Genomic DNA, 12,289 nt, shown 5'->3' with positions numbered 1-12,289 from the left:
ACTGCCTCTGAACTTACTGTGAGGGAGATCACGAAATATAGGATGTTTTTGGTGCACTAAGAATCTCTGCCCAAATTAAAATGTCAATGGCTTGGTTTTTCATAATATCCTGCGGCAACTCCAACACAAGATGTCCAAGGGAAGATTCATCAGCATGGTAAGAATCTTGATGGCTATCAGTCCTTGAGCATTTACTAAGTTATTGTGGTTATGTGCAATGCAAGACTAACTTAATTCTTATGCAACCCATGAGGTGGGTTTTATTAGCTGGACTTTTTGAAAGCACTGAAATTTAGGAAGGTGTGGTAATGTGACTTGCTGTAGTACACGAAGCTTGTAGGTTGTGGAGACAGCTGTCAAACCAAGCCTGTATCTCTAAAGCTCATTCTCTTCCAGGGATGCTTTGTATTTCCTTGAAAACCACTTACTCCAAGTAGTTTTTATAAGCCACAATTATTACTCCCCATTGATTGTAGAATACAGTCCAAAGTGTCTTGGCATTGCACATAAAGCCTTTCCTGACTCCATTTTTTTTTAACTCTCTGGCCTCTATCGTAAGTGCATCCTTCTAACAATTTTATTTCAGTGTATTTTCATACTAGCCCTGAGTTTTTTCACACTTTAATCATTCTTCCTGGTATTCTCCTTGTCTTATCTAGCTAATTTTCATCTATATGTCAGGTCTTACTTAGACATCACACTTATTTAAAAATATGAAGATATAAAAAAAGAGTTGTAAACATTTAGAGAAAATCAACACTGTGAAAGAGAATTACTAAATTTGGTCAACAAAACAACTACCTTCTGATGGGGGGAAAAGAATGAGCAGAATACTACATTAAAACACATTAAAATAAAGATAAGGTCCTAAAGGAAACTTAAAAGGCTTTATTTTATTACATCCATGAAACATTAATGGATTTTTAGGAAAAAGAGTTTGTGGATATAAAAAATGATTGTTAAAATATAAAAAATTCAACAAATGGACTTAATAGCAATATAAATACAGCTAAAGATTGCATTATTGAGCTGCAAGATGAAGTAATAGAGGGACTTTACCTAGATGGAGAATCAAAGATTGTTTTCCTGGACAAGAGAGAAGCCAATTTGGCACAGATTGTGGAGTGAAGAGAAAATAAGGAAAAATAAGCATCTCTTTTCAAAACTTTGGCTGTAAAGGGGAGGAGACAGTAGAGAAGTCTGAGTTGAGAGATGAAGGATGAGTTGAGATGACACAGTGAGAGGATGGAAGAAGTGTGTTCCAGTGAGCATGAAACACTGGGCCAAAGCCCCACATCAGCCAAGAGGAAGTATTGGATTGTAGCTGTGATACCGGACCAGGTAGGACTGGGCTCCTGGGGCAGACCTGGCCGTTAGTATGGGTTCTTGACCACGTGCAGGAAAGAATTCAAGAGCAGCTCAGGAGAGATTATAAGGTTATTGAGAGACAAAGCTAGGCTGATTAAAAAGAAAGTAGACTAATGTACGTGAGGAAGGAGAGCAGGCTGGGCTGACCGGGTGGAAATCGACCTACCAGCCCCGAGTGGGGTCTGGGCTGCTGGTTTATAGCAGCTAAAGTGGGGAGTCTGGTTGGAAGCTGGGGACTGGCACCAGGCTTGTGATCAGACCACTGGTTGGCTACCTGGAGTGGTCAGGCATTTGGTCAGGCTCATATCCTGTGTTGTTCAGCCACCTGCCTCATGTGTTTCCGGAATGGAGGAGAGTGTGGCCCCTCTCGTTGGTTCAGGAGGCAGCCCAGAGGAAGCTGCATCCTCCCAGAGGAACTGTTTACCCCTCCTATCTCAGCTGGAGTATTTTAAAATGTTGGGAGTGGTCCATGAGATGAGACTGGAGAGTTAGAGAGTGACTGGATCAACAGGACGTTATGTTATCTGAACATATGTCCCAGTTTTCTGAGGGTTCCTGGTTTATGTAAATCGTCCTAAAGTATCTAGTAATAGTTGCCCTTCTTGCTTTCAAAAGTGTCACATTTGGGGCAGTAAGGTGTATAGTTCCCGTATATAGGTGTGGGGACATGAAATTGGCCACCCCAAGATATGTCTCTTTGGCATGAGGATTATTTGAGGCTGGGTCCTTTGCAGACAGGAAAGCAACAGAAAAGTAGAATTTATTTACCCTTCGTAAGAGATATTTACATTGTAAAGGAAATCTCTATCTGTAAAGGTGCCTCCCTCTCTGTACCAGGAAGAAGGAAGGGAATGACCTTGTCTCTAGAAACTCTTAATCAAGGCCAAAGGCAAGGACTTAAATCTGCATTTTATTGTGCTTGTCTGCTAACCTCCTCTAACTGACTTCCTTTCCCCTCCCAATGTTGGCATTTCTTTAAGGATTAAGCATCTTTCCTTAGGCTAGGAACTGATTGCTGTGCTCACCTGTGACCACCCAGCTCCAGACAATAGACTTGCCTCCTGCTGTGTCCATCAAGCACTGTGCCAGCAGGACAATCTTGTGACTATTATGGGAAGGAAATTTCAATCATATGTGAAACACCCTGTTTGGGGGTATATAACCACTCTGCACACCCCACTTCTTCGGTGCCCTTTCTTTCTTCAGGAAGAAAGGCCCTGGGCCATGGTCCTCATAAAGCTTTGTTTAATTTTCTCTTGCTATTCTGTCTCATGTGAATTTAATTCGTTCTCCAGCCTGACGAATCCACTTTGGATAGAGGGAACGTCTTCCTCCCCTACACATGCCAGGGGTAACTTCTCAGCCACAATATGTACGGGAGCAAAAGAAAACATTCTGCCATTGAACAAAATCCTAAACAGACCACAGTTCCAAAAGACACCCCACTCAAAAATCCAAAGCAGTATTAAAATAAAAACTACCTGGGGGAAAGAATTTCCATCCTATGAGCGAGTTGAAAAGAAATCCTCAGAATCATAATAGTGACTCTATCATAATTTCTGCAATAAAATTTCCGTTAAAACAGAGGCAGCAATACAATAAAAGTCTTATTGCTCCAGAAACTGTATTATAAGTGCCACAGAATAATTATGGAAATAGCTGTGTGAAAGTTGCATGTTCAACAGAACCATTGAGAATCATTCTTCTCAGACTGAAGATAAGTCTGAAGAGTACAGAAAAACTTGTCAGTGAGATTTGAAATGGAAGACCAGGTGGATTTGTCCATTTCTTTTTTGTTGATTAATATGCCGTCGAATGGATATACCATAATTTGTTTATTCATTTATCTTTTGTTTACAACTTTTGGCCATTACCAAAGAAGCTGCTGTGAATATTCACATATAAATATTTGTATGGACATGTGTTTTATTTATCTTGGCCAAATAGCTAGTAGCAGAATGGCTGAATCACATGGTCAGTGCATGTTTAACTTTTAAGAAACCACCAAACTGTTTTCCAAAGTGACGGTATCATTCTATATTCCCACCAGCAGTATGTGAGAGTTCCAGATGCTCCATACCCTTGTCAGAATTTGATATGGCCAATCTCTTTCATTTCAGCCATCCTAATAAGTGTGTGGTAGTATGTCATTGTGGTTTTAAGTTGTACTTTTCTAATAATTAATGATGTTGAGCATTTGTTCATGTATTTATTTGCGATTTGGATATCTTCTTTGGTGAAGTTGTTAGTTTTCTTATTGAGTTTTGAGTGTTGTCTATACATTCAAGATGCAAGTTGTGGAGACCTGATAATGGCCATCCCAAGATATGTCTCTTTGGCCTGAGGATTGTTTGAGGCTGATTGCTTTTGATAAACTGGGACAGGGAAGGAGGCTCTGAGGAGTGGAACTTGCTTGCCCTTTGTTAGGAGACGTTTACATTGTAAAGGAACTCTCTATCTGTAAAGGTGCTTCCCTCTCTGTACCAGGAAGAAGAAAAGAGATGACCTTGTCTCTAGAAACTCTTAATCAAGGCCAAAGGCATGGACTTAAATCTGCATTTTATTGTGCTTTTCTGGTAACCTCCTGTAACTGACTTCCCTCCCCCTCCCAACGTTGGCATTTCTTTAAGGATTAAGCATCTTTCCTTAGGCTAGGAACTGATTGCTGTGCTCACCTGTGACCACCCAGCTCCAGACATAGACTTGCCTCCTGCTACGCCCACCGAGATAGCAGAGCGCTACCTGCTGTGTCCATCAAGTGCTGTGCCGACAGGGCAATCTTGTGACTATTGTGGAAGGGAAATTTCAATCATATGTGAAATATCCTGTTTGGGGGTATATAACCACCCTGTGCACCCCACTTCTTCAGTGCCTTTTCTTCCTTCGGGAAGAAAGGCCCTGGGCCATGGTCCTCATAAAGCTTTGTTTAATTTTCTCTTGCTATTCTGTCTCATGTGAATTTAATTTGTTCTTCGGCCAGAAGAACCTACTTTGGATAGAGGAAATGTCTTCCTCCGCTACAAAGTTATTGATCAGATCCACATTTTGCAAAACATTTTCTTTACTGGGTGCTTTGTATTTTTCTTTTCTTCACAATATCTTTCAAAGAATAGAAATTTTTAATTTTGATGAAGTCCAATGTATCAATTTGTTATTTATGGATCATGCTTTTGTTGTCATATCTATGAAACCTTGACTAACCAAAGGTCATAAAAATTGTCTCTTTTATTATCTTCTTGAAGTTTTATAATTTTAGGTTTTACATTGAGCTCTATGATACATTTAGGGTAAATTTTTGAATATGGTGTAAGATAAATTAAAATTCATTCTTTTTTCAAGTAAATATCCAGTGGATCCATTTTTAACTTTGATAAATATTACCAGGTTGTTCTCTACAAAGCTTACACCATTTTACACTTTTACCAGCAATGCATGAGGGTGTCTCTCGCAGTTTCACATCCACCAGGAAAAAGTAGTATCTTCATCTATCATTAAATTGCTTTTTTAAATTATAAGTGAGATTGAGCATCATTTCATATATTTTAGCGCTATTTGTATTTCTTTTCTGTGAACTGTCTATTTCTGTCCTTTGCTCACTGTTTTCTATTGGGTTCTTGGTTATTTTTCTTTTTCTTTTAGGAAATTAATTTAAAATGTTGAATTCAATTTCGTTGCTTTTTTTCAAAAAAAAAAACTTTCAGAGTGTAACACATGAACCCTGAGTTTGCAAAAACTATTTAAAATTTTAACACAGTGACATTCTGTTTTTAAAGGAAGTCTCAAACTACTTGATTAGAAAACTACTGCTGAGTTAAACATGGTACTTTAACATTCAAATCTCCTAATTCACCAAGATAATTTTCAATGACACGGACTGACGAGACCAGCATTTTAAAAGTCCAGAGACACAGTCAGGCCATGTAAATAAGTTGCTTTGACTTAAATAACTAAATGTTTTACTTTCTTTTACTGTCTATGTTTGCAAAACAAAACTACATAAAACAAAAACTTGGCTCCAGTCAAGAAAATATTTGTGGATCTTCAACAGAAGGACTTCCTACTGTGGCTTTCCTTAACAGCATCAACACTATTTAGCAAAACTATCACCTGTGGTAGTTTGGTTCCTCCACATCACAAGGCAAGAATAGTAAGATTTTATGATGTTGAAACTTAAAGATAATTGTTCCTTAGACAGCTCTTGGCAGACGAATTTCACCTAAACAAGAGCTTAATGAATGCCATAAATTATCCTTTTATTAAAGCAGAAACTAAACCTCAGCACATTCTCTTAGAATAAGTAACTCAAGTCCTTCCCTCTAAACCAAAGTTACAATTTTCGGTGACTGTGAAAAGTTTTCCTCAACATCTAAAAGCCAAAAAGCCCATTTTTTCCCTTTAAACCTTATAGCATTCGAAAAGACTCACTTGGGAAGTATAATGATTTAACTATTTCAACTTGAATAGAAAATACTCCATCTACTGTGACAAATCATGGTAAATTTAACAGCAATTATCATGGTTATGAAAAATACTTTTGTGAATTGCAAAGTTCTGCACAAATCTCTTGGACAGTTAGAGAAAGTTCCTGCAAAACTTTAGCATTTTCACACTAAAATAACTGTTTTCAAGGCTGGGTTATCCCAGAAGAATGTTAATTTCACTGTTATTAAATACTCAAGATTTATATTCTTTTCTCTGTGTGATTTTCTAGTTTCCAACAAAACTTTTATTCTTTTGCATGGCTGCACATTCTAATTGTCCAAGCAGGAAAGAAACCAGAGTAGACTCTGACCACATACTAATTTACACTTATCTTCCCTGCCCTAGGAGAGATCTAAATCAAGTTTGAAAATTAGGCATTAATTCCTTACACATCATGGCCATAAAATGCCAGAGTGGGTTGTTCCTGCGTGAGGTCTCAGCAATGCAACGACTTACTTGGGACCTATTTCTGCACTGATGACTTCTGGAGTAGGGTGGGCTTCATGCTAAAGGTAATGAAGTGGGGCTAGATTGAACTTCCAGGAGCATTTCAGCAGAAGATTCTGAAAGACAGACCTAGAACGATAACTGAAAATCTTTAGAGGACTCTGTAATTCTGGTAACTGCCCAAGAAAGAGAGTGAGGCAACCCACAGTGACAACAAAAAACAAGGCAGTAATGGAACCCATTGGCCTCTTTCTCTTTCAAAGCCTCTTCTTCCTTGTCCTTAGCATATATTCTGGGATCCACACACCCCCGCCCCCCGCATTTATCCAAGTGCTTCTTTCCCATCTGTTTCCTGGTGAGGCCCTCTTTGTCCTCTTTTCCCAGTGGCAGGCCATATCAGACTTGATCCTTATTTTTATTCTTCTTTCCTTTTTCCCTGGAGTATTCACCCAAATGCTTGACTTCAACTACTAACTCTAAGCTATTGACTCCAACCTTGACAATTCTGTCCCCTCACCATAAGCCCCAAATGCCTGTTGGACATTCCACCTGAGTGCTCAGCTCTGGCTTGAAGTCAGTATATAAAAGGAAATTTAGAAACTTTCAACTGCCACTGGCCACGCAGTCTCTGACTCATGTCAGTCAGCGTGCTGGGCGCCGGAGATAATCAGTGAACAAACAAGATGGGTCCCTATGCTTTTGCAGCTCAAAATCTAGCAGGGAAAATAGGTATCAAGGAAATTTTCACACAATAATTATTCTAATTATGATAGTTAAAAGGAAAACATCCTGTGACCTAGTCTATTTTGGGCATTTAAGGAAGGCTCTTGTAGGAGTGAAATATTTTGGACTTCAACATCCTTTTATAAAAATGTTTTCTTTCCTATACTCTTTTGACAAATTTCAGAATTCTTTGGGTCTGCCCTTCCTGATTCCTTTTTGCAAATGGATCTCTTCTGGCAACCTTGAAAAATCAAACTCCCTGAATTAGCAGATTTAGTGAAACACTACGCAGAAGAAACTTTAGATAAATTTGGAGGCTGAAAACATTTATAAAAATTAAGCCCTGTTCTGTGTTTAGTAACCATGTAAATATGTCCTTGTAAAATTAAGACAGGACATTTTCAAAGTCATCTGGATTTCAAGGAGTGTAGGTTTTATTCTATGAGAGTTCTTAATATTTGCTGGTTATCATTGAATAACCACATTTAAATGAATGTTTATAACTCTAGAAGAAACGTAAACCGCTGTTTTTCCTTGTTAGATAAAAATACCTCAGAATTTCATCTTTGTCTCTTTTCCATGCATAAAATACGTTGTCCTGTCAGATTAATTATTTAAAAGCAATGCAAAGATATTTATTGGACACTTCCATAAGGAAGTGACATTTTAGATAGGCATGGGGGATGAATAAGAAGGAGGGTAGGGGGAGGGTGAAAGGGGGAAAGGGGGACATTTGTATGGTGATGGATGGCAACTAGACTTTTGGTGGTGAACCGATGTGGTCTATACAGAAGTTGAAATATAATGATGTACACCCAAAATTTATGTAATGTTATAAACTAACGTTACCTCAATTAAATAAATAAATAAAAAGAAGCTTGAACAAGCAAAGATGGAATTAGGAAGATCTATATGATAAAAGTTTCAAGGAGGAGAGCAGCATGGTAGGTTAGAATGGTTCTGCAAAGGTAGTGTGGCTGAATTACAGGGAATGTGGATCCCCTTTAGTCATACAGGCCATGTAAGTAATTTTAAATTATTACTTGGCATATAGGGAGCACTTCTTGGAATGCTACTTTGGGTAGAAATGTGAGAAAATAGAGCTAGAGAGTTTAAACCATCATCACCAATTTATTATCGTCACCATGAGCACATCCACTACGCTCATTTTAAGTGTTAAGTGCTAAATGAATTATATCCCTTATCTCTAATTTTCACCAACTGTGTATCATAGATGATAGCATCATTTTAAAGAAAGAATACTGAGATTCAGAGATATCTGAGAAGGCTTTGTTGAGAAAGTGACATCTAACTTGGGATCTGAAGAATACATGTTAGCTAGAGAAAGAGGCACAGAGGAATATTCCAGGCAAAGAGGATGGCATAAGTGATTTCGGCAGGAATTTGACAAGACCAGATTAATATTTTATAAAGTGTGTTCTAGCTGCAGAATGGGGAAGAGATTGCAGAAGGGCATGACTGGAAATGGGGAGACAAGCTGGGAGAGTGTAGCATTAGCCCTAGTGAAACTTGGTAGCAAACTGAACTGATGGTGCTGGTGGAGGGGAAGGGAAAGTTGACAAGATTTCAGAAATATTGGAAAGTAGAATGGATCGTCAGCAGGGTCCAGTCGACCTCTTCAGCATAAAAGAAATGTTCTATAATTGCATTACCCAATAGGGTAGCCACTAGCCAAATGTGACCATTGAGCTTTTGAAATGTCACTAATGCAACTGAGAAACTGTATTTTAAATTTTATTTAAGATTAATTAATTTAGATTTCAATAGCCACTTGTGACTTGTGGCTACTCTATTGGACAGGGCAGGATTGGGTAACTTTAGCTTACTCTCCTTTTACATATCCTTGCTCTAATTACAAGGTCTGTTAAGATAACCTCACTCTGTCCAAATTTGCATGCGTCTTCCGTGGTGAATTTAGTCTTCTCAGTACTGTACAGATATATGCAATGCATATTTTTTCTTCTATATTTGCTCATATTTCTAACCTCACCTATCTTGCTCTGTCCTCTCTGATTTATTAGAAACTAACAAGTCCCATATTTCCAGGAAAGTTCTAATGGTTATTTTTTCTCATTAATATATCTTTCCTTGTCAGTCGCATGGTCTTGTCTGTCTGTCCACATGATTTCAAGACAAGTCACTGCTTATTTCTTGCTCTTTCATATTTTTTATTGGATGATAAGTTGATGTCGGGTCTCACAATAAACTAACATGCTTGAAAGAAGGGGACACATTCTTTGCATTTTCTATATTTCTTCCTCCGCTGCTCAGCATGTCATTAGCAAAGCCATTCTTGAAGACAAATTCTTGCTTACCATTGTGATCCTCCTCATTACAATGTATACTACGAGGTTTCCATTTCCTTATATAGATTTATTTCTTTTCAAACAAAACAAATTTAAAGTACAGGAAAAATTAGATCAGTGGTTTTTTAAAAGTGAGGGATATATGATTATTTTCACCTTAATTGAATTGACTATTGTTAGTGAGTAGTCCCTAAAGATGACTGCTATCAATTCCTTCCCTCCCAGTATGTGCTTGATGCTCCACCCTTTAAGTCACTCAGCCCCCTCCCCTGCCCCATTTGAATTTGGGCTGGCCTTCTGACTTGCTTTGACAAACAGAAACCAGTGGAAGGGAAACCGTGACAGTTCCAGGCCTACCCTTTCAGAAGTGCAGTATCTTCCTCTTTGGCTCTAGGAAAGCCAGTCGCCAGGCTGTGAAGTTCAGGCTAGACTACCGGAAGAGGAGAAACCACAGAGCAGCCACAGAGAGGAAGGGCACTGAGTTGCCAGACATGGTAATGAAGGCTTCTTGACTTTTCCAGGTCAGCCAGCCTCCAGCTGAATGCAGCCATATGCATAACCCCAACTGATACGACATGGAGCAGAACTGCCTGGCCAAGCCATACCTTAATTACTGACCCAAAAAATCATGGAAAAGGGTAAAACCATTGTTGTTTTGAGTGGTTACATTTTGGACTGGTTTGTTACACAGCAATAGATAACTGAAATCCTATCCTTAGAAAGAAAAAACAAGGAGGGGGGCCGGGCCCATGGCCGAGTGGTTAAGTTCCTGTGCTCTGCTTCGGCTGCCAAGGGTTTTGCTGGTTTGGATCCCGGGTGCGGATTGGCATCGATCATCAGGCCATGCTGAGGTGGTGTCCCACGTACTACAACTAGAAGGGCCCACAACTAAAATATACAACTATGTACTGGGGGGATTTGTGGAGAAAAAGAAAAAAAAAATGAGATTCAGTCATAGTAAGGTAACTAACCTCCGTTTAATTACTTTCCTGATCCACCCGTTCCCCAACCCCCACAAGTTTATGGCATCTCTACTGAATAGCCAGTGGTTGAACTAAATGACTCTGCCATAACAGAAAACCAAATATCATTCAAACCAACCCAAGAGCTTCAAAACAGAATTTGAAATATGCTTTTCTGTATGCTTAAATGTTAAGTATGACATTCTGAAAGGGAAAGCATCCTGTATTCGAAAGTGCTCTCTTGAGTGTGAAACTTATTTATCAAACACAGGAAAAAAATTTGCTTGAAAATAGGTTTACCTAAATAACCATCCAAGATCCCTTAGAAAGGTGTTACTTGATTAAAATATTGGATTTAATGTTCCTGGACATACGTCATGACGTATCTTAATTTTGCTCTTATTTATAATATTTTATAAGTGATATTTTTTTGACTGGCTTACCTATTGGAAAGGTGATACTTATAAGATTGGTGAGATATTGATTATTTACTCACAAAGGTAACTTTAAGCTAAAGGGATTAGTAATACTATTTTAATGTCTGAAATGATCGAATTTTCTGCAGATTTGATCCACGTTAGTAAATCATCTCCAACGGTTAGCAAGTCAGTGCTTTGCCACTCATCAAAATGTCTCCCCTCAGCTGTCATTTTCTCATCATTAAACAGCTGATCCATTCTTTGCCATTATGTAAGTTTATTTTATAAGCTATGCCTTCATGGAGCAGGTCAAGTGGCTAAAGTGATTATACAGCTAGCCACAGAAGATAAAAAATAACATAGCTATCTATTTTCTTCAATTTCCCAAGGACATTTTGAAGGTGAGTGTATGGCAATGCTGGTATTTGTGACTTATCTTGGGGTAGAATAGTAGTTGGGTCCAACAGAGCCAATTTTCCACTGATGTAGCTGCAGCCTGAAGAGCTGCTCAGTCCATTACTGTGGATTTCTGCGTGAGCCGATACACCACTTGCCAGATGAGGCAAATGAATTTACAAGGATATGCTCTTTCAGGCTAGTCGATTCTTTTTGACCAGGCTATTTTGTAAATAAATGCTTCTGAAAAATAATGGACAATGCCAATCTCATTTACAAACTGAGGTCTTCTCTAATCTTGTGGAATAATAAGATCTCAGAAATGAAAAGAACTCGATTCATTTAGTATCTCTACCCAGTCATGCATCTCCTTGCCAGAGGGAGCATCTAGCACAGCTCCCAGCACACAGTAAACATTCAACTAATGTTTGCTGAATCATTGACTTGGTGAATAAGGGCTGCCTACAAATTTTAGTAAATAAAATTAATCTTTGATTTTCAGCACATTCTAAAGTCATTTATATTATTTAAATACACTGTAATAAATGTCAACTTTTTATTAAAACTTCTCCAAAATAAAGGTTTGAAGAAATAGACATGTCATGATTCATATTTACTAGTTTATTAAAAATTATTTTTAAAAATTGTAGTTCTTTATGTATTGTGCTGACTATAGTAACAAAGAGTTTAAATATACTTTAAAAGTTTTGTCATTTAAAGCTTACTTCAATATGATGAACTTACAAAAACTGAACTTGAAAAAAATCAGCAAACTGAAAATAATTTAGTTTCACCATTCATTAGTTTTCCTAGGGTTGCTGTAACAAATTACCACAAACTGAGTGGCTTAAAACAACAGAAATTTATTCTCTCATGGTTTTGGAATCAAGGTGTTGGCAGGGCTATGTTCTTCCTAAAGGCTCCAGCAAGTTTCTGGTCGTTACCCACAATCCTTGGTTTGTGACAGCATAATTCCAATCTCCGCCTCTTTCTTCATGTGGCTTTCTTCCCTGTGTGGCTGTGTGTCTACAAATCTCTTTTTCCTTTAAGTCCATTGCTGAAAGACATTAAAGAAGACCTGAGTAAATGGAAAGATATATAATGTTCACGGATCAGAAGACTAATTTTGACAAGCCGTCAGCTCTTCTCTAACTGGTCTATAGTA

This window comes from Equus quagga, chromosome 1, assembly GCF_021613505.1.
Source record: "Equus quagga isolate Etosha38 chromosome 1, UCLA_HA_Equagga_1.0, whole genome shotgun sequence".
NCBI lineage: Eukaryota > Metazoa > Chordata > Mammalia > Perissodactyla > Equidae > Equus > Equus quagga.
The sequence above is the reverse complement of the archived record's forward strand: the minus strand, read 5'-3'. Positions refer to the sequence as shown.